The following is a 20,982-nucleotide window of genomic DNA, read 5'->3' as shown; positions in this document are numbered from 1 at the left end:
AGCAAACTGAAACAAGAACAGAAAACCAAATGCATGTTCTCACTCATAAGTTTGTGTCGAACACATGGACACAAGGAGGGGAACATCACATACCGAGGCCTGTCAGGAGGTGGGGGACTAGGGGAGGGGTAGCCTTAAGAGAAATACCTAATGTAGATGACAGGGTGATGGCTGCAGCAAACCACCATGGCGCGTGTATACCTGTGTAACAATCCACATTCTGCACACGTACACCAGAACTTAAAGTATAATAATTTTTAAAAAAAGATATTTCTATACTAATAAATGAGTATTTCTAAGAAAAAAGTGTGGAGGAGTTAGAGCAGAATGAGAATCAGTATTCTCTGATATGTAAAAGTAATAAAATATTTTAAAATATAGGAGATGAATATAATATTGGCATTTTTAACATGATTATAAAAGTAAAAGAGATATGATGGAGCAAAATTATCATAAGAGGCTAACATTTATGGTGCCAGGAGTTTCAAAATTCCCAGAAGTCAGATCCTGATAGCTCTGTTAAGGGCTTTGCACCACCAATGCAGGTATTTCCAATATCTAGGGAAAACTTTGAAAAACTCTTGGATCTGGGCAGGGAGAGAGGAAAACGGGATGAGGACATGTGGCAACTGCCTTTCATCTGGTTTAACGGACTGACTTTCAGGGCATCTTCTAAGAAAGGTTGGCACTGACAGTGTAAGTCCTTCCTTTGGCACTCAACACTCATTTGAATTAAAAAGCAACTTTGATGTGAAGAATTTTTAATTCTCCTAGTTTGCCAGGTGCTCTGCATGATGAAACTCTGAAGATACTTTTGAACTGTTGCTTTCATGGAAAGTCAGAAATTATTTTATTTTAGGATCTGGAACAAGCACATTTCTTTCTAAACATTCCACACATTTCTCAAATATGTATTTTTAACACAATACGACTCTAACAGTGACTTTTTTGTGTTCAAATGGCATAAATCTGAGGTTTTAGTGAAAATCAAAAAAAGGCTGAGCTTCTTTAATTTTCTAGTTATGCAAAAACAATTTTAAAAATATAAAAACAAATATAAGCATTTACCCATAACTAGGAGTAAGTACGGCATAGTGGTGTAAACGCAGAATGAAAGACCAGACTCTCTTTGTTGACCTATTTTAGGTGACATTGGGCAAGGTCTGTGTTCCCTTTGTTTTGGTTTTGACTTTCAGAAAAACCTGTACTATAAAAATTGTAATTCACCAACCTCATAGTTTTTTTGTAAATATTAAATTAATTCAAAGAACAGCCTCCGTTATTTAAAAATAGTCAACACATAATGGCAGACATTATTATCTATAGTCTCACAACGATTTTTTTTTCTTGTTTGACGTGTTATATTTTATTTGTAAATTTTATTTTTTAGGTACTTTTGTTTTGAATCATTTTAAAATGTTAACTAACCACATTACATAATTAGATTTTGTTGAATTCTCTAAGAAAAAGGTAAGGTCCAACTAGAAGTAAAAATTGCATTTAGGAATCTCAACGTTTATTTCAACAAGTATTTTGAGTTTTGCAAATGCTCTCTATGCACATCAAAAATGTACATTTCTTATGTGAGAAAATGAGTGTTGACTGCCAACTCCCTGAAAGGATCATGATGAAGCAAAAATTGCACCAGAAAAGTTATACAGCAAGAATGGCTTTATAGAGAGAGACTAAACCCAACAGCAGCTCAACTGCCAAGACAAAGAGCCGGAGAGTTTCAATTGCTGACAACAGGGAGCAGGATGGTGGATTATCGGAGTGTGCTAACTGACCTTGTCCAGAGGAAAGATACACTTTCTGTGACAGGAGGCATTTATGCTTTGAAGCAAGGCACCTGCTGAAGTTAGACTTTTATCCTCTTATGAGGACTGGGAAACAGAAGTTCTATCTTCCTTGATCATTACCTTTCAAAAGAATGGCTTGTAGGTCCTTGAGAAAGACACTTTTGGGTTGAAAAACTGGCAACCAGTTGGAAGAAGACATACTTCTTCAAGGGGCAGGAAAAAAATTAGTTTCTAAAGCTTTCTACCCTACATTAATCCTAAAATAAATGTTCTTTAAAAAATTATTAAAAAAAATAAAACCAGGGTTCTAGAATCATGAAATCTGTCTAAAGTTCAGTTACATGGAGAAGATATGAAGGTTGTCTTGATCAGCTACCTAGATAGAGTAACCTGTTGATCAAGCAAAGCGCAGTTTATTGCTTCCAGTAAGGAAAATCACAAGAAGATGACTTTCAGTAATTTTCAGAAAGGAGGGCCTAGGAATGGATATGTGTGGGCTTTTTGAGGTCTGGACTCCAGTTATTTAAGGCAAACCTTTCCCTATAGGGACCTTAGTAGGATTGGCACAAGTTCCTGATTTTGTGATTTCGGATTAGTGGTCCCCTAGAGGTAAGGGTCTTGAAGCAAATATTGATAAACATTTGTTCAATAAAAGAGCAGTTTGCTGAGAGGGGTGCTGTTTGAGCAGTCTGTTGGTTTGGGAAAAGCTCCTGAAGCCAACCATGAAGTTATTTACTGACTTACAACTTTATCTTCCTGAGCAAATATTTGTGAAACGGGTAGTAAAGTCAGGTTGATGCAGAAGACCTTAATTCTAGGTCCTGGTTGTCAAACTATGGGACTTCTTGAGGTCTCAGTTCACAGTGGGTTATTGAGAATTCAACTGTACATATTTTAATTTTTCAGAAATTGAAATATAAGACAAAGATGAGCTTTATTTCACCAGACTTTTTATCGACTCAGTTTCCCTGACTGGGAATGCCATCAGTGAGAGCTTCAAGCATTGCATGAAAATGCTTTTTAAGTTCACATTAATATGATTAGTATTCTAAAAAAAAAAAAAAAGTATTGTCCATTTTAATTCTCTAGTCACTTTCCTAAATTGTTTATTGACTTACAAATTAATTGATCCCTGAGCTTCTAAATACCTCTTGGCTCATTAGAAGCACACTTGTATTAATTGACCCAGCAGAGGGTCTCTGTGGTTGTCTCTGCTGCCAGACAATTTCTACCAGGTGAGTCCATTAAGGTTTCCCATATAAACCTATAATCATAACCTGATGATACTGAATGCAAAAATTCCACATGTTGCAAGTGAGGTGTATTTATAAACGGAATTAATAAAATGGTCAAAGAGTATCTGAACTTTATTCACTTCTCTTAAAAAGATTATGTTAAATGTTTTAGATGGTTTGATGCTGTTCAGATATCAAAGTAATAGAATTCTTAGTCTTAGCATGAACAACTTGCATGCAATATATTAACATAATCTGATTTAATAACAACTGTTTTTAAAGGCAGTATTATATTCATTTGCAGCTAAAATAGCTCTTAATCTAATTTAATTTTCTTTATATTATACATGAGGAACAAAATATGATCAGATGGTTAAGGATATAGTCAGACATTTGGTAAGGGAAATCAGAACTCCTAAACCTTTGTATCATAACTCTTTATAGCACATTGTGTGCTCGTTTGGAATATTTTATTTTATAATCACTGCCTTTGATGAGTGGATTTGATGAGACAGGTTATTTATGTGCGTGAAACATGAGATTAGACTTAAGAAGTCAGCTGCCTACAAGGGCAGGACACTCTTTGTAATCCAAAGGTGCCTACCTCAAAAGGAATTGCATGAATTCTAAAATATTATACTTTTCAAAAATCTATGTTTTCAAGATCTAAATCTGTCATCCAAGTACTGATACATTTTTCAAAGAGAATATAGATGTTTATATACCTTAAATCTCTTCTTCTCAATGAATCTGTCTTCAGAAGCATTCTGTTCAGTGATTTACAGGTTTTGGGACTTTTTTTTTTCATATTCTTCCTATTATTTATACCTCTCCTGTGTCGATGGTTAAACAAAAGGGGTGGGGGGAATTGTATTTGAGCAGCTTTAGGCTGGCTTTGGATATGTGTATCTCTACTTTTGTCTTCCTATGTAGTGTTGGTTGAACAACTCTCAATAAATTCTTTATATGAGGAAATAATTTTTACTGATTTAATTGTGCTTATTTTATTGACTCAGAGAGACAATAATTCCCTGAGAATTTCTTTAGAGGTTTCTACCATAAAATTAGACTGTAATTGTGCTTATTTTTATTAGTTTAAATCTTGGCTCTTTGAGTATCTTTAAATCATTGATTTGAAGTGTGAGTTCTTATTACTCTAAGAAGTCTCCAACTTGGTCAACAACCTGAAAACATCAGGCACTTTATCGCTTTATAGTAATTAGCATCCTCCCTCATTTAATTCATTTAATACATGTCTCCCTCAAATAATCCAGTACTTTTTTTTTTCATCATTAGTTCTTGTACACAGAACAAGTAGCAATCTGAGTAAGCTCAGACTTGGCAGGAATTTGTGGACAAATGACGTCTAAGTCCAGCTGATTCCAAGAGTAGCAGAGCAGGCATTAAAAACTAACACAAGCCTTAAAAGTTCAGCTTCTAGAAGATGGTATGAAATGCATGTAATGTTCTGTCTTGTGTTTGGACCCCATCAAAAGGGTTTCGTTGAGTACCTGGCTGTATGAATACAAAATGTTATACGCGGAACTGAAGAATGCTTTCCATGTGTGTTCAACGAATGATAGCTGAGTTTGAATACTGTGTTCAGATGAAAAAAACCTTCAAATGATGGGACCTGTAACCTTGTTTCCCTTTCACATTTCAGCTCTTCTGGCCTCTTCTCTCAAATGTGAGTGCCCCTCTTGGTTCTCAAATGAGAACCTCTTGTTCTATTTTCCTGGGTCGTAGCAAGGGTAGCTATTGTGCCCTGCTGTTCACATGACAGTTAGCAGATGATGTGCTCTGTTTCGGGAAAATGTGACAGCCTCATTAAATAAACCAGAAAGCTTTCAAATTGGTATGAAATTAGGGACCCTGGAAGAAGGAAAGCATATAATCAATATTTGCCTAATAACTTCTTAGAGAATATGTCTTCTACTTGCGAATATAGAGAATACAGGCACAGGCACGATTCATTCAATTTCAAAAATATCTACCTTCTGTTAACAAAAGGACTTCCATGGTAGGATCTGTCTCTACCCATGTATGTACTTGGATAGTGCCACCCATCCCTGCTAAATCTCTTGTTCCCAACAGCTTACTATGAAAAATCTCAAGCCTACAGATAAATTGATTGAATAACACAAAAACACCTGCATTTAATGTTCTGCTACATTTTCTCTCTTGCTCTCTGTATGTTTATATTTTCTCTAACCCATTTTAAAGTGAGTTGAGAACATTATTACATTTCTCTCTCAAATAGTCTAGCATGTTTTGTTAATTGTTAGTTCTAGTAAACAACACAAGTATCAATATGAGAAAGATCAGACTTTGGCAGCAATTTGTGGACAAATGACATCAAAGTCCAGCTGATTCCAAGAGTCGTGTGAAGCAGGAGCTAAAAACTAACACAGTTCTTAAAAGTATAGTTTCTGGATGATAGAATAAAATATAATTAACATTCTGTCTTGTGTTTGGACAACATCAAAAGTATTTTATTTCGTATTTGGCTGTAACATTGCAGTTTATATCCTTGAAAAGGGAAATTTGGCCTTTGTTCCATTGACAGTGTTAGGGATTTGAGTTACTATAACTTATATGCTCCTTATTATCCTCTGCTGTCCCTTAATTTCAGGAAAACAAAAGTACTTTGTTCAGTTCTGAATGTTCTTATTGAGAAAAGTGGCCAATAGAGTGTGCCCAAAGGAGCAACACTTGAGAAAAGAAAGGGGTAGACATTGTCTCTCATAAAGGGTAGGGAGGGAGCTAGAAGGGTCTCACTGGATGACTGCAGGGAGAGCACGCCCTTATTCCTAACACTCCTTGTTCATAGACAGGGAAAAACGCATACAAGTCATAGGGAGCAGGTGCAGGGATAGTGCAGGGCCCCACTGTCATCACTAGAGCCAACAGCCAATGAAACCAGATGGCTGGGGAGAGTCACACTTTTCTTTCCCCTTGGATGTGGGTATGGTAAGAACTATTTGGGTAGAATTTGGTATGTAAATCAGTACAAACCATTGAGGGAGGGAGCAGGGCAGAACAGTATCTGCTGAATGGAGTGAAAATCATTTTCTGACTCCAGAACATTTCTTGGGTACCCCTCTGCATCAGTTCAAACAGAATTATGTTAATATTTTTTTCATGTTTTCATCATATATCAGGGGATGCATGTGAAAAATTCATTTAAACATTGACCATTAAGTGGCACTGAGGTTCTTCCAGCTCCCTCAGTTTTACAAAGAATGTTCCAATAAACATTTTTTACATGTATGTATATGCATGTGTGTGAATATTTCTGAAGGACAGCTTTCTAGAAGTGAAACATTGACCTAAGTTAACCTTTGACTTTATTGGTAGTGGATCAAAAGTGAGCAATGCAAAGAAAACCTCCTGACTTCCCTGGATTTATAGCATATTATATGAACAAATGTGTCTGACTGTCTGCAGCTGAGTAGATTTTTGCTCTACTATCTGCATTCATAGATGAGACTTATGTTCTGCCTGAGACATAAAAGAAAGTTTTGTTTTCCTTTCAAACATGAACTTTTGAGGATAAGTGTCCCAAAGCTTTGCATGTTTGGAACCTTTCTATGCTACCTAAATAAAGTGTCAAATAAAGAACGAAATAAATTTTAAAATAAATAGTTTATGAACAATGATATACAAACAAATAGAGTTAGGGACCATTAGACTTTCCAGACAAGATTTTATTATTTTAGCATTTTTTAAAAAATTATTTTTGACAATTACTATGAGATCCAATTATAAATATTTATTCTGTAAGAGGAATGTCACAAACTTACCTTAATTAAGAAGATACGCAGTTGACTCATCATATTTACAGGTTCTGTATCCACAGATTCAACCAATCACAGATGGAAAATATTAAAACATTAAAAAACTTAAAAACATACCATGTGTCAGCTATTTACATAACATTTACATTGCATTAGGTATTATAAGTAATCTAGAGATGATTTAAAGTGTACAGCAGGATGTGCCTAGACTGTGTGTAAATATGACACCATTTTATGTAAGGTAGTTGAGCATCCACAGATGCCAGTACTAAGGGAGGTTCTGGAATCAAACCCCATGGACACTTAGGGCCAAATATACTTTATAACCACACGGTAGACACTTCCATTTTTTTTCTGTTATCATAATTGGGCATATAGAAATCATGTCTCTTATCTATAACTGTTAAAATAACAAAACTTGAGGCATCATCTATAAGAAGCATCATGTATGAGAAGTATCATGTGTAAATAATGACATCTTTGAACTCTCCCTCAAAGGTCATATTTTAAGACTTTATATGTAGCTTAGGTTGAAAAATAATACATGTGCTCTAAAACAGAATATCTTGTTGAATAGGAGAAATTTATGACACCTTTTTTTATGACTGTGATTTTTAAATATGGAGTAGAATTTTAAAACACATTTTAGAAAACTGAGTATGTTTGTAAAATTAAGACCTCAGTAATTTTGGAAGCAATTAAGGTTTATATTTTATGGCAAAAAGTTTATTGAGAAAGTTTTCTCAAAATTCAGCAAGACAAACCAACTATAATCATGCTGTTGTATTTTTATTAGATAATCACAAATATATTCATTTTTAATAGGTAATTGTGCAGGTGTTACTGTGTGTACTTTGACTCAATACCATGCAAATACACCTATAAAATAATTATCTTCTTTCAATACTAGGATTTTCTCTCTTCTTTGTTGCCAAAGTATTTTTCTCATACTGCCAATCTTAAATCACCCATTATTATAACTATTTGTTTGCATATTTGATTCCTCTCTTACTCTTCTAGAAGTTCAGTTATTCATTAAAACATATGACAGTGTTTGTCACATAATAATTTTAACCAGATGCTACATATTTTGTGTCTGAAGCTTTAAAAATATGTCTGGTGAGCTATACTGTTGGAAATAGAAATCAATTTATGTTTTATTTTATTGTATTCTCATATTTTTTATTATGGCTAGTTTTAAAAAGAGGGAACATGCACACAATTTAAGTGGATTTACCCCTGTTAACCAGCAGTGCATGGTCAGCATTCCTTCCATTCTCTCATGCACACAGATGAGTGTTACTGTCTCTTTCTCCTCCGGCTTTAGAGGTTTATGGGAGTGGAAACATGGTTATGTATTCATCTTTGTACCTACAAATATTTGTTGAATGAAATAAAACTTTCTGGCATAGTGGCCTCTATTTTCCCTTGGGTAATGATGAGTAAATTTTAACGAGTTAGGGTTGAATGAAATTAAAACAATAACCATTACAGTTTTCTTCTGTGAATTGTAAAATACATAAGAAATTTATTTGTTATTTGCAATAATCAAGTGTCTTTCCATGGTAGAGAACCAGAGGTACAGAACAGGCCTCTGACTGTTCTTGCCAGACAGTTGCTGATTTTAATATTCCTTGAACATTGATTCTAATCATATAAGAATTTTACTGTTAAAGTATTTGACATTTTAATGTTCTTATTGGCTTCTCATGTGACTATTTCCCCTACTAAATGCAATATTTATAATAAATTTCTTAATTGCTACTTTATTTTTATTAATCATAAAATATTAGAAGAAGGTAATGAAATTTTTATTATGAATTTCAACAGTTTGATTTTACAGCAACACTCAAGAACAGCAAGCAGAATTGAATATGCTGCTCTCCCTTTATGGGTAGATTATGAAAATTTTAATATATTTTACATAGAAATGGAAGAATGTGGAAAAGTGGTATTCTGTGGAACGGTTTTTTAACCATTAAATCAAGCTTAATTCAAATTATGAAAATTATGGTAAAATGTTTTCAACCTTATTCTCTTAGTAATGAAAGCATATATCTATTCTAGGTGCCAAAATTATACAGATATTAATTTGATCTTTATCAGCTCTACTTGTAATAGAAATGTCACCAGGATTCAATTACTTCTGCATCAACATGAAATTATGTAATCTCAGAAAATTCAGATGACCACCAACATATATTAAAATATCTATCAAGAATTCATATATACGTTTAAAGAATATATTGAATTAACAGATAAGAAAATAATTCCTTAGAAAAAACAGTGGTCAAATATTTCAAGTAAAGTTTGGTGGGGAAGTAAAATCTCTAAGAAATTAGTATGCATCGTTCCCAGTTAAGTGCAATATAAAATGGACATAAGTAAATGAAAACCCAAAATAAATAAAGTTATAGAGAAATTTGAAAGAACCAAGAAGCAGATTCCCACAACCGCACCTCTGTTGCACATTGATCACACACACCAAAATAGGTAGGAAAACTGAGACAACACCCAAAAAGTAAACAAAATCAGAAACAGCACTTTACAAGAAATTCCCTGGAATCTTACAATACAAAGACATTTTCTACAACTCAGTTCTCCTTTCCAGATTAGACTAATTTCTTTTACTTATTTCAGAAGAAATGTGCTTCTGAATTCTCAAATAAGCTCTCTCAACCCCTGCTGCTGTCTGAAGTTGAATGGATGAAACAACTAAAAATCTGAAGATTTTTTTGAGATTTCCATATGCTCTTGGCCACAACGGTGAGGCAGTTGTTGGCCTACCTGGAAGCAGGCAGTGCCTAGAGCCATTTGCTCTAGACTCTGCTTGTGAGCTCCTTGGCAAATATTCTCTCTAGATTAGTTACTCCTGAGACCTGCATTTGAGTAGCTCTTCCATTTCCTGCAGAGCTGATTTCCATGTCAACCATTCTTGCCCTTATTACCTTATCCGTATCATTATTGAACTTGCCCCCTGCTATACTTTGAATGTATGTGTCCCCCCAAAATTCCTATCTTGAAACTAATCACAGGTGCAATACTATTAAGTGGTGAGACCTTTTGAGAGGTGACTAGGTCATTGATATGGTTTGGCGGTATCTCACCCAAATCTCATCTTGAGAATTGTAACACCCATAATTTCCACATGTCCTGGGAGGGACCTGGTGGGAGGTGATTGAATTATGGGGGTAGGTCTTTCCTGCACTGTTCTCATGATAGTGAATGAGAACAGTAAACTCATGAGATCCGATAGTTTTAAAAACAGGAGTTTCCCTACACAAGCTCTCTCTTGTCTGCTGCCATATGAGACATGACTTTCACGTTTTGCCATGATTGTGAAGCCAACCCAGCCATGTGGAACTGTAAGTCCAACAAACTACTTTCTTTTGTACACTTCCCAGTCTCAGGTATGTCTTTATCAATAGTGTGAAAATAGACTAATATAGTCGTGAAGGTGGAGCCCTGATGAATGGGAATAGTGGCCTTATTAAAACAGGCTTGAGGAAACTTACCCATTTCACCATCTGAGGACACAACTAAAACGTGCCATCTACGAGGAACAGGATCTCACCAGATAAAAAACCTGCTAGCAATTTAATCTTTGACTTCTCAGATTTCAGAATTGTGAGGAAAGCATTTTCTGTTATGGGTAAATGACCTAGTGTTAGGTATTTTATTATGACAGCCCCATCTGACAAACTCACTCCCCAGTGCCTCATCTCATCAACAGCTGTAGAATCATTGCCAGTATGGAGCAGGATTCCATTCCAAGTTCTGGTTGGTGAAAAGGAAGCTCATTACATAAGGAATGCATCAGTACATTGGATATACCAGTGAAGACAACAGTCTCATAGAACTCCAAACTGCTTTGCTCATCAGAATCTTGTGTGATAGAGGTTTCCCCAGAGCACAGAGGTCCAGACAGGTGCTAAGATAGGTAAAACAAGTTCTTAAATTAGGAGGGTGAAAAAAAATAGTGTATAAGCTTTAAGATTTATAAAGAATTTTAAGCCAAAAAAGTAAATAGAGACATATATATAGAAAATTATATAATTTGATTCATAGTATATATTAAAAACATGAAAATATTTAATAAACCAAAAATGGAAAGATTTATTAAACCAAGGGATCACACAGCATTTCCTTTTATATTAAAAAAAAATCTAAATTAAACATCTGTGACCATACCAAAGTTTCACGTAATTTTAATAATAGAAGCTAGAAATAGTTAAAAAATCATAAAGCAGACTTGGTGATTTTTATGCTATAATTAAACATATAAATGTTAAAGTTTATATACCAAAATGTAAAGTTAATAAAAAAAGGCAAAGGGTAACCTGTAGGATCAATCAATAGTGAAAAATAAAAGACTTTCTTATAATGACTACAGAAGAAAGAGCAGATTAAATAATTCTTGTATTATTTTATTTACTTGAAATGTCATCAAGTTGTATACATTAAATATATACTGCTTTTTTATGTTGAGCATACCTCAACAAAATGGTCTAAAAAATCATATTGCATTTATTTAAACAATGGCATGATTTCTCTAAACACAAAAATTCAAAGTAAAAGTCATATGAGAATTTAGAGCTCACAGTCTAATACATTTTTCCAGCTCCCTAGTTTTGACATTTCAGTGTGACTTTGATGCTTCCCCCTTCTAAAATGCATTCCATCTACTCCACACTCCCATATATCTCATTTAAATTTCGTTCATCTTCATGTGTATTAATAGTCATAGCAAACTTGCATTGAGTGCCTTTTGCATATAACTCACTGTACGATGACAGTATTTGTATGTGAGTTGGTAAATAAAAGCATTCCTAGTTTACATATGAGAAAAATAGACATTCATGGAACTTAGATAAGTTGCCTAAGGTAACATAGCTTGGGAAGTGGTAGATTTGGAAATCTCATGCACCTGTCTGGTTGTGAGCATCAGTTTTGGTGTCAGGCAGGTGGATTGGAACCTGGAAAGACATTCTTATTCTTCTATATTGAATTAGTAGGTTTTCTGTTGCAAAGTGTATAGCCTTTCATCCATAGCTCTTTTCTTACAATGATCTATTACTGAAATAATTTGTTTACACATCAGTTTTTAAAAACTAGATTACAAACTTCCCAAGGACAAGAATCTGAGCCTTCCTTATCCTTATATCAGGCAACAAACACAGTTTTTGGATTGATGTAAGGTACTAACAACTGGATCTGCTTTTTTGGAATGCCTTTTTTTCTTCTTTTTCCCTGCTAATGTAAATATGATTCATGCATTTTCTGTTCTCTACTGAATACTCTTTAATCTATGGAAGCGGTCTGCTTTCCACAAACACCTGTCCTCATTTTGAACCTCTGTAACATTGCTTTTGTCATATATCATAAGTATCTTATCCTCAAATACATAATACAATACCTGTACGTCTGTTTTATCTTTCACTCTCATTCTTCTTAGTTTAGAAACTTCTCAGAGGCAAAAACAAAACAACAACTAAACTTTCTCTTGCTTCTTACTCAATATACCTATGTCTTCTAAATAGTAAATTTCAAAATTTGATATGCATGCTTTTTTTCTTTTGTCCAGCAACATCCTTTCCTCCCTCTCTATTCTGTACCCTCTCCCAGATATTTACAATGTCTTCAACAGATCACATAGAATAATGCCCCCTGGGCCTACAGAACTGTGAAGAAACACAAACCTTGGAGTCTAACAGACATAGCTTGGAACCTTGAATCCATTTCTTCAATCTATGTATGAATCTTGTTAGATTAACCCTAAATGTAAACCTAATTGTTAGTAAAACAGAGATAGAAAAAAATTCCCATGTCAAAAAAAAAAAAACCACTTAGGAATATGAAATGAAATAATTTATATAAAATCACAAGGTGCTGTATCTGGTATTGGTAGAAATTCGGAGATGAAAGTATTGTTCTTTTCAAGATTCAGACCATACGTCTTCTGACATCATCCCTCAATCTCCTGGAACTATATCTGCTTTTATATCTCTGCCCATCCTTATGCACATCCATGTGTATCAGGCTTCCCCAAGGCAACCCCCAGGCTCAGCAATTTCCTAGAAGGACTCACAGGACTTGAAAAACCCAAATGCTCATAATTACGGTTTGCAACAGTTAAAAGATACAGATTAAAATCAGCAAAGGGAAAAGATGCATAGGGCAAGCCCAAGAGAAACGAGGTACTAGCTTCCAGTTACCATCTCCCAGTGAAAACTTACAGACAGCACCTGATTCTCTCAGCAATGCAGTAAGACCACACCCACAAAGTGTAGCTTCCAAGGAAGCTCACCCAAGCCTTCGTGTCTAGGGCTTCACTGGGAATTAGTTGAGTAGGCATAGTGCTGCTCTCATAGGGCAGAATATTCCAGTGACTGAGAGGTCATGTCCCCATGAAACAGACCTTTCTTTTGAATGTGCAGGGCTTGCGCAGCCTGGGCCTGCTGAGTTGACCCTTTACTACCTACCATATATCGTTACATCCATTTCACGTACCCATTTCTTTTATTTTCCTCAGTACTTATCATTTCATATTCAGTCAATCTTTGTTGGATAGTTGTATCAATAAATGCAATTATGAAACTCTTGACATAAACATTTCTTTAAATATATGTAACATGCATCGTATATTAGTTGATAATTAGATTATTTTATTAGTTCAGACACAAGTTTATTTTGTTTTTCTTTTTGTTTTAGAGAACTGGTCAAAATACTAGCTTTGTATTTGCTCAAACTTCAGGTTTTGGATTTGCATTTCTTTGGAATATCAGAGAATCTTTTGAAGGTTGCTGGTGGTTTATAGTTATTGTAGAAGACAAAAAAAAAAAAAAAAAAACAGTGATCTTTAACCTGGAGTACACAAAATGGCAGAATTCATACCTTTATGGGTAAACAGAGAAAACTTTCCTTAGTAGGTTTCAGCCTCCCAGGAAATACTAGGAAGATGAAGGTCAAAGCTAACATTCACAAAGCCAAGGAAAACATGTAACAGCGAAATGGGGGACTGCCTAAAGATAAGAATGGGAATAGCCTACTCCCTTTTTTAACTCAGCCTTTGAGATGATTGAGATGAGCTGGGAGAAGAGCCAGTGTCTGTTTTCTCAGTTCGATTTATAATTCCATTGGCTCTTTTTGCTTTGAGAAATATGAGTTGAAAGAAAAGGAAAATCACATTAACAAAATCCGTAGTCACTTTGTATTATTAATATGCACAATTTAGTGTGTATCATCATACCATATACAATTACAATATCTGTAAATTTCTAGACCTACAATACACATCGCCTTGCAGAAGACAGCACTATGCGAAAATCTGTGTTGAAATTTGCTAGCATAATTCTAAAGAAAAAGTTTTGAAAACCTGAAGACATTTTTGACCTAATTGGAAGCAAAATGTGCATGTGGGAAAAGAATATGTTTCTTCATTCTACATCATGGTCATAGGGAGTGTTTAGATAATTTAGACAGAGAGCTTGGGGAGTTCAATATAGAGGAAAAGAAATGTTTCTCATAGCATTTTCTTAACATTCATTTTCTTCAACTGGGAAATGTGTCTAATATTCTTCTCAATTGTTCATAAATGACATTAGAAGTGAATGTTTATGCAAATCATAGCATGATTTCACTCAAGTTTAATTACTACATGTTAATAGTTTTGATTAATACAAAGACATTTCTAATTTATATTTAATTATTCCTTTTTTTCTACTAGTGAAAAGGCTACAGTAAAAAAATAGACAAGATTTTATTTTTAGAAGAATGAATATAATTTCTCTCTCCTTTTAAAATTGTTAATGATAAATTTGAGACCTTGGGTTTAATCCGTAGCTTGGATCTTTATTTAGCCTTCAGTGTTTTGTTTTACTGGTGCTTTTAACAAAATAATCCTCTAAATTTTGGTGTTTTAGAAGGACAGTTAAAATCAAGGAATAATATGCTGATTTTTACTCTTTATTTAAAGGTGTCTTTAGTTCTCACAGTGGTGTATTAAAAGGTGTCTCCTCGTGTACAAACTGACTTGTTTTCCAAAAATAAGATGACATTAAAGACAATCTTAACATCCTTTATTCACCTCTAATACTTATTATTAAATTACATTCCCACGAGTCAGAGATGTTCTTGAATTTAAAGGCAATATTTGATATAGTCTGCAAAGAATCATTAGAAGAAACATATTTAAAGAATAATTTTGTCTTAAATACGAGTTGAGAGAAAAGAAAAATCACAAAAATTGATAGTGACTGTGTATTATCAATATGGACAATTTAGTATATATCATATGATATACAATTACAATGTATGTAAAGTTCTAGACCTATTATATGCACCACTTTGCAGAATACAGCGCTAGGTCAAAATCTGTGTTGAGATTTGTTAGGTGCAAAACAAATCGATGCTTTGCTTAACCACAGAATCCTGTGTACCTTTTGCAAAAATTGAATTTGATGCCCAGTAACATCTTTTATAGAACAAAAGGCTTAGAAGGAAGTCAGCACATCGGGACTGAGCACACCTACTCCCGGCACAGAATAATACCCGAATGTCAATTGTTAGCTCGTAATACTGGAGGAAGGTGCCAAGCCTCAGAATTGTTGAGATGTGTATTAAATTAGAAAAATAATTGGATGTTATGTAAAAAGTCGATACCCCTGGTTGCCGAGCTCCCATCTGCAGGACCTCTGTGTGTAGTCTTGTTTGAGGATCATACAGCTGTGCCGCTTGGGGACAATTGCGGACGTTGTGAATCCCTAGAGGTGTCTGGGCTTCTTGCTTTTTAATTTATCATCTTGTCACCCTCCCACTCTTGCCTCTTTGGGGTTGAGATGGAAGAAGTGAGATATAAAGGAATATGCATTGCACTTTTTAATTAAACATCTGGTTTTGTTCCAAAATGTAAGTCTTTGGTTCATACGCATAGAAAGAATGTCAGGAATATGGCAAGAAGGGCTGGGAGAGGAGGCTCACGCCTATAATCCCAGCACTTCGGAAGGCTGAGGAGGGCAGATCCCTTGAGCCCAGAAGTTTGTGACCAGTCTGGGCAACATAATGAAACCCCATCTGTACAAAAAATACAAAAATTAGCCAGATGTGGTGACATGCACAGGTGGTCCAAGCTACTTGGGAAGCTGAGGTGGCAGGATCTCTTGAGCCTGGGAGGTGGAGGCTGCAGTGAGCGGAGGCCACACCACTGCACTCCATCCTGGAAACAGAGAGACATTTTGATTCAAAAAAAATAAAAAATAAGAAACATGACAAGAATGGCTTAGAAAGGATTTTCTTACACACAAAGGACTTCTACTTACTTTTGCTTCAGGAGACAAACTGCTTTAGGGCCTATGTGGCTTTTCTATCTTGAAGTCTTGGAATGCAAATATTTCTTGAGCTCTGTCAGAGAAAATATGTGCAATGTACTATAAAAATACTGCAGTACAATACTATTGTGGTCTCTGATGAAAAAAGATTTCTTATATTTTTATGCAGTAAGACTTACCAATCTTGGCTCTATTGTGTCTTCTAAGTCTGAGAAAGCTTTTTTTATTGTATACTAACAACAAAGACATTTTTATATATGTGTTTGTATGTTTTCCCTTAAAAGGTTTTATCAATTTACGATTTGCTAGTTCTAGGGTCTGAAGTGAAGACATCTCTTTTAAGAATAACATGCTTAATTTCCTTTTGTATATCTTCTTTGGTGAGGTGTCTGTTCAGATTTTAAAAACCCCTATTTTCATTGGATTTTTTGTTTTCTTTTCCTGAGTTTTATGAGTTCTTTATATATTTTGGATCTGAATACCAGCTTTTTATGAGAAAGACGTATTTTCAAATACTTTCTCTTGTCTTCTTATCTTTTAATGGTCTTCACAGAGCAGACAGTTTTAATTTTAATGATGTGCAGCTTACCTTTTTTTTTTAATTATTGAATTGTGTTTTTGGTGTTGTATTAAAAAGTTATCACCAAACTCAAGGTCATTAATTTTGACAAATATATCACACTAAGGCAAGATATTACTAATGGGGGTAGGCATGAAGGTGTGTGTGAAAACACCACACTTTCTGCTCATTTTTCTGTAAACCAAATGTTGCTCCAAAACATAGTCTATTAATTAACAAAAATAAATTACTAAACCAACACAAAAAATTAAATAATACTCTCTTTACATTAAAATACCAGTGTTGTCATACACCACAAATTACTCCCAGGCTTGCTATGATTTGTCTCCATGCGTATGTTTTTGCATTGTTGGTATACTCTTTAGAAGTGTTCAGCATTTAAGAGAGAGTAAATCAAAGCAGTTCTTCTTTATGATTTTTCCCAGTGGTGTTGAAGTCCAAGGGCTTGTTAAATGTTGTGCATCTTCCTGTTTAACTTTACCTTGTGCTTGCTTTCTTCTCTCTCCTTTCCCATCACTCCCTGAGGACCTGCTGCACTTGGCTTTACCCAGGCATGCACTTCCTGCGCATGAGGAATACCTGCCTCCTTCCCATGGCCATTCCTGGGCTCCCTGTGCTGCCCACAACAGTAGTTTCCATGTCAGGCAACCTCTGTCTCTGCGCATTGGCACACACTGTTCCTTCTGTGTGGGGTTCCTGTTCTCACTGCTATTTTTAGCACACTTGCAAAGTGGGGACGCATTATCTCTGCCAGAGCTTTCCTTTAGGTCTCCTCTCAGAATGGCTCTAAAATGCTTTTTATGCCAAATATGAGGCGTGGTCACATGTGTTGTTGTCTCTTAGCAATGGTATTACCATTTATGACTTAAAGTAAAACTTTAAATCTGTTCAAAAATAAACTTCTTTAGTATTAAGGCAGCATTTATTCATCTCGAATGGAAAAGCTAAGTAAGAAACACTCTTTCCAATGGTTTTATCTAAACTTCAGCATTTTTTCTATATGACTTATGCCCTGTGTCCTAGCTGCTCCAGCTGTGGCTAAAAGCGCCCAAGTTACAGCTCAGGCCATGGCTTCAGAGGGTATAAACCCCACGCCCTGGCAGTTTTCATGTGGTGTTGGTGCTGTGGGTGTGCAGAACGCCAACGTCTGCCTAGATTTCACAGGATATAGGGAAACGCCTGGATGTCCAGGCAGAGATGTGTTGAAGGGGCTGAGCCCTCATGGAGAACCTCTGCTAGGGAAGTACAGAAGGGATATGGGGGGTTGTAGTTCCCACACAGAGTCCCCACTGGTGACCTAGTAGAACTGTAAGAAGAGGGCCGACATCTTCCAGACCCCAGAATCATAGTTTATTGACAGCTTGCACTGTGTGCCTGGAAAAGCCACAGACACTCAACGCCGGCCATGAAAGCAGCCAGGAGGGGGGCTGTACCATGCAATGCCAAAGGGATGGAGCTGCACAAGCTTGTGGGAGTCCACCTCTTGCATCAGCATGACCTGGATATGAAACATGGAGTTAAGGAGATTATTTCAGAGCTTTAAGATTTAATTACTGCCCTGTTGGATTTCAGACTTTCATGGGGCCTGTAGTTTCTTTCTTTTGGCCAATGTCTCTCTTTTGGAACAGGTATATTTATCTAAGGCCTGTACCCCCACTGTATCTAGGAAGTAAATAACTTGCTTTTGATATTATAGGCTCATAGACGGAAGGGACTTGTCTCAGATGAGATTTTGGAGTTGGACTTTTTGATTAATGCTAGAATGAATTAAGACTTTGGGGGACAGTTGGGAAGGCATGATCGGTTTTGAAATGCAAAAGGGACATGAGATTTGGGAAGGGCCAGGGGCAGAATGATAATGGTTAGGCATTGTGTCCACACCCAAATCTCAACTTGAATTGTAATTCCCATAATCCCCACAGCTCAAGGTAGAGACCAGGTGGAGGTAGTTAAATCATGGTGGCAGTTACCTTTCTGCTGTTCTTGATGAGTGAGTTCTCAGTAGAGCTGATAGTTTTATAAGGGGATTTTCCCCTTTGGCTTGGACCTTCTCCTTCCTGCCACCTTGTGCAGAAAGTGCCTTGCTTTCTTTTCACGTTCCACCATGATTGTAAGTTTCCCGAGGCCTCCCCAGCCATGTTGAACTGTGATTAAACAGTTCAACCTCTTTCCTTGATAAATTACCCAGTCTCAGGCAGTTCTTTATAGCGGTATGAAAATGGACTAATAACATACATAAGATCATGTGTCTATAGATCATCAGAGTTTTACATTTTGAGTAAGATATGGGCAGGAGAAAAAGACTACTGAGGCAGCCTGGACTAAACATGAAGAGCTGAGCTAGGGAACAGCCACCAGGGAAAGTGGAAGGAGGAAGCAAAGGAGGAAGAAGCCTCAGTGAGATCAAAGTAATACACTATATGGATAGACACATGATAGGAAGGACAGAGAGATATGGATAGAAGAATATGAGAGAGAGAAAAATAAACAATATGAAATCAGGGACACCAGTAAGACAGAAGTCCTGCATATGGGGTGAATAACTTTGGAAACACATACCCTGTTTCTGGGATTTGCATCTCCAAAATAAGAAAGAATAGAATCAGTTGGGTTTGGCCAGTAACGTCACCATTGACGTTTGACAGTCTGGTCTTAGTTGAGCAGAAGTATCATGGATGTCATTTAGAGAGGAAAGATAGGCAAAGAGGGTGCAAAATTGGACAGAGAGATGTGCAATGTATTAAGAAGTTTGAGAGTTAAAGAAACTGAGCAGAAATGGAAGACAAAGTGAACAGAAGCATCATGTTTTCCTGGGAAGGGGATATCTGTTTGAGTGTTCAGCAGAAGTGAGAGAGAGAACCAGTGAAGAGGAAAGAGAATAAAAATGATGACAGAAGAGAAAGGGGTTGAAATACCTGGCACGTGCATTCAGACATGATGCTTATCCCAGCTATCTTTAACATCACACGGTGCCCTGTTATTTCATAAGCTTGCATGGCTAACACTCTTTATCCACACACTTATAATTCTGTAACTGCTGTTTGTTCCGAGAACGTAACCCACAAATGACCAGGACACAATGTTTCATTATAAAGTTTTAAATCTATCTAATTTAGTACATGTGCTTCAAAAGAAGATGAAGTAAGTAGGAGAGGGAATAAGGAAAACCTGACTGCTTCACAGGCATGCCAGATCATCCTCTCCCCATGCTGAAGTCTCCACAGTTATGAATCTCACTGGCGGGTCTTTCTATCTGGCATCTGCCTCCTGGCGTGGGGAGAAGCAAACATTTCCGCTTGTGGCTGCACTCACCATCCCTGGCTTCCTGCCACAGAGCTCTGACCCGGCTTTTGCTGGATGTGTGGGGTTGGCTCCGTGGAACACAGTCATCCTAATTGCCTCCCTTTGGGTTTTTATTTCATCTGCAGGGTGACTGGTTTCAGGAGGTTCACATCCTTTGTACAAGGAAAGTAATGCAAAATCCAGTGTTATTTCCTGTGCTGTGACTCACACCCCATCTGGCAAAATCGGGGATGGAAACATCATCTCCAGGGCACAAAGTATTTAAAATTTAACTCATCATTTGAGGGTTTCACAGCCAATTCAAAGCCTATATTTTCCATTAGTTAAATATTTAGTATTGGCAACATGAATTTGGATTCTTTCATCTTCTTGCAAATTATCTGTTTATAACTATTAGTGGTGTCTAATGAGGTTGGTAATAATTAGGCCTCCTCTCCAACGCCCAGCCCCACTTCATTTCTCCATTTTAAACCAGTTCTGGCCCCAGAGGCTGGGAATTTACCCATGGCATCCCCAAGAAGCCTTGCGCATTGCAGCCTTTCTCACCCTCTATTTCCCTCTCCCCGAATCAAAAACTCCTCTGTCTCCTAAGCATGCCCACACTGGGAAGTACTCCAGGAAGCAGCCTAAACTTAGTGCTTCCCTTTTCACATCTTGCTGCTACACTTCATCATCCTGCGGTTGGTTTGCTTGAATCCCACTGCACAAACAGCTCTATTCACATCTCAGCCTTCAAAATCACCAGATCTCCCAATGGCTTATGTTGGCTTGTCCTTTCAGCCCTGACCCCTCCCTCCCACGCTGGTCACAAAAGCCACCTTCTTCCCCAGGCCCCCAGTCCCCATGGATCTGTGATGGGCACTTTCTTGTTTTCCCACATTCTTTCTGTTGACTCCTTTCCTGTCTTTCTCCATTCCTCCCTTTTGTTTTATCCTGTCCTTT

General features: G+C 36.4%; 1 protein-coding gene across 2 annotated transcripts in view; it reads left to right on the top strand.

Annotated features, from left to right (window-relative positions):
• The window catches only part of FAM155A (family with sequence similarity 155 member A), a 669,060-nt gene that overhangs the window by 379,989 nt on the left and 268,089 nt on the right, over positions 1-20,982 (top strand). The window lies entirely within an intron of this gene.

The sequence above is a fragment of the Sapajus apella genome, unplaced genomic scaffold (genome assembly GCF_009761245.1).
Source record: "Sapajus apella isolate SASKATOON/1434 unplaced genomic scaffold, GSC_monkey_1.0 scaffold60, whole genome shotgun sequence".
Taxonomy (NCBI): Eukaryota; Metazoa; Chordata; class Mammalia; order Primates; family Cebidae; genus Sapajus; species Sapajus apella.
Note: the sequence above shows the minus strand (reverse complement) of the source record. Positions and strands in the feature narration are given on the sequence as shown.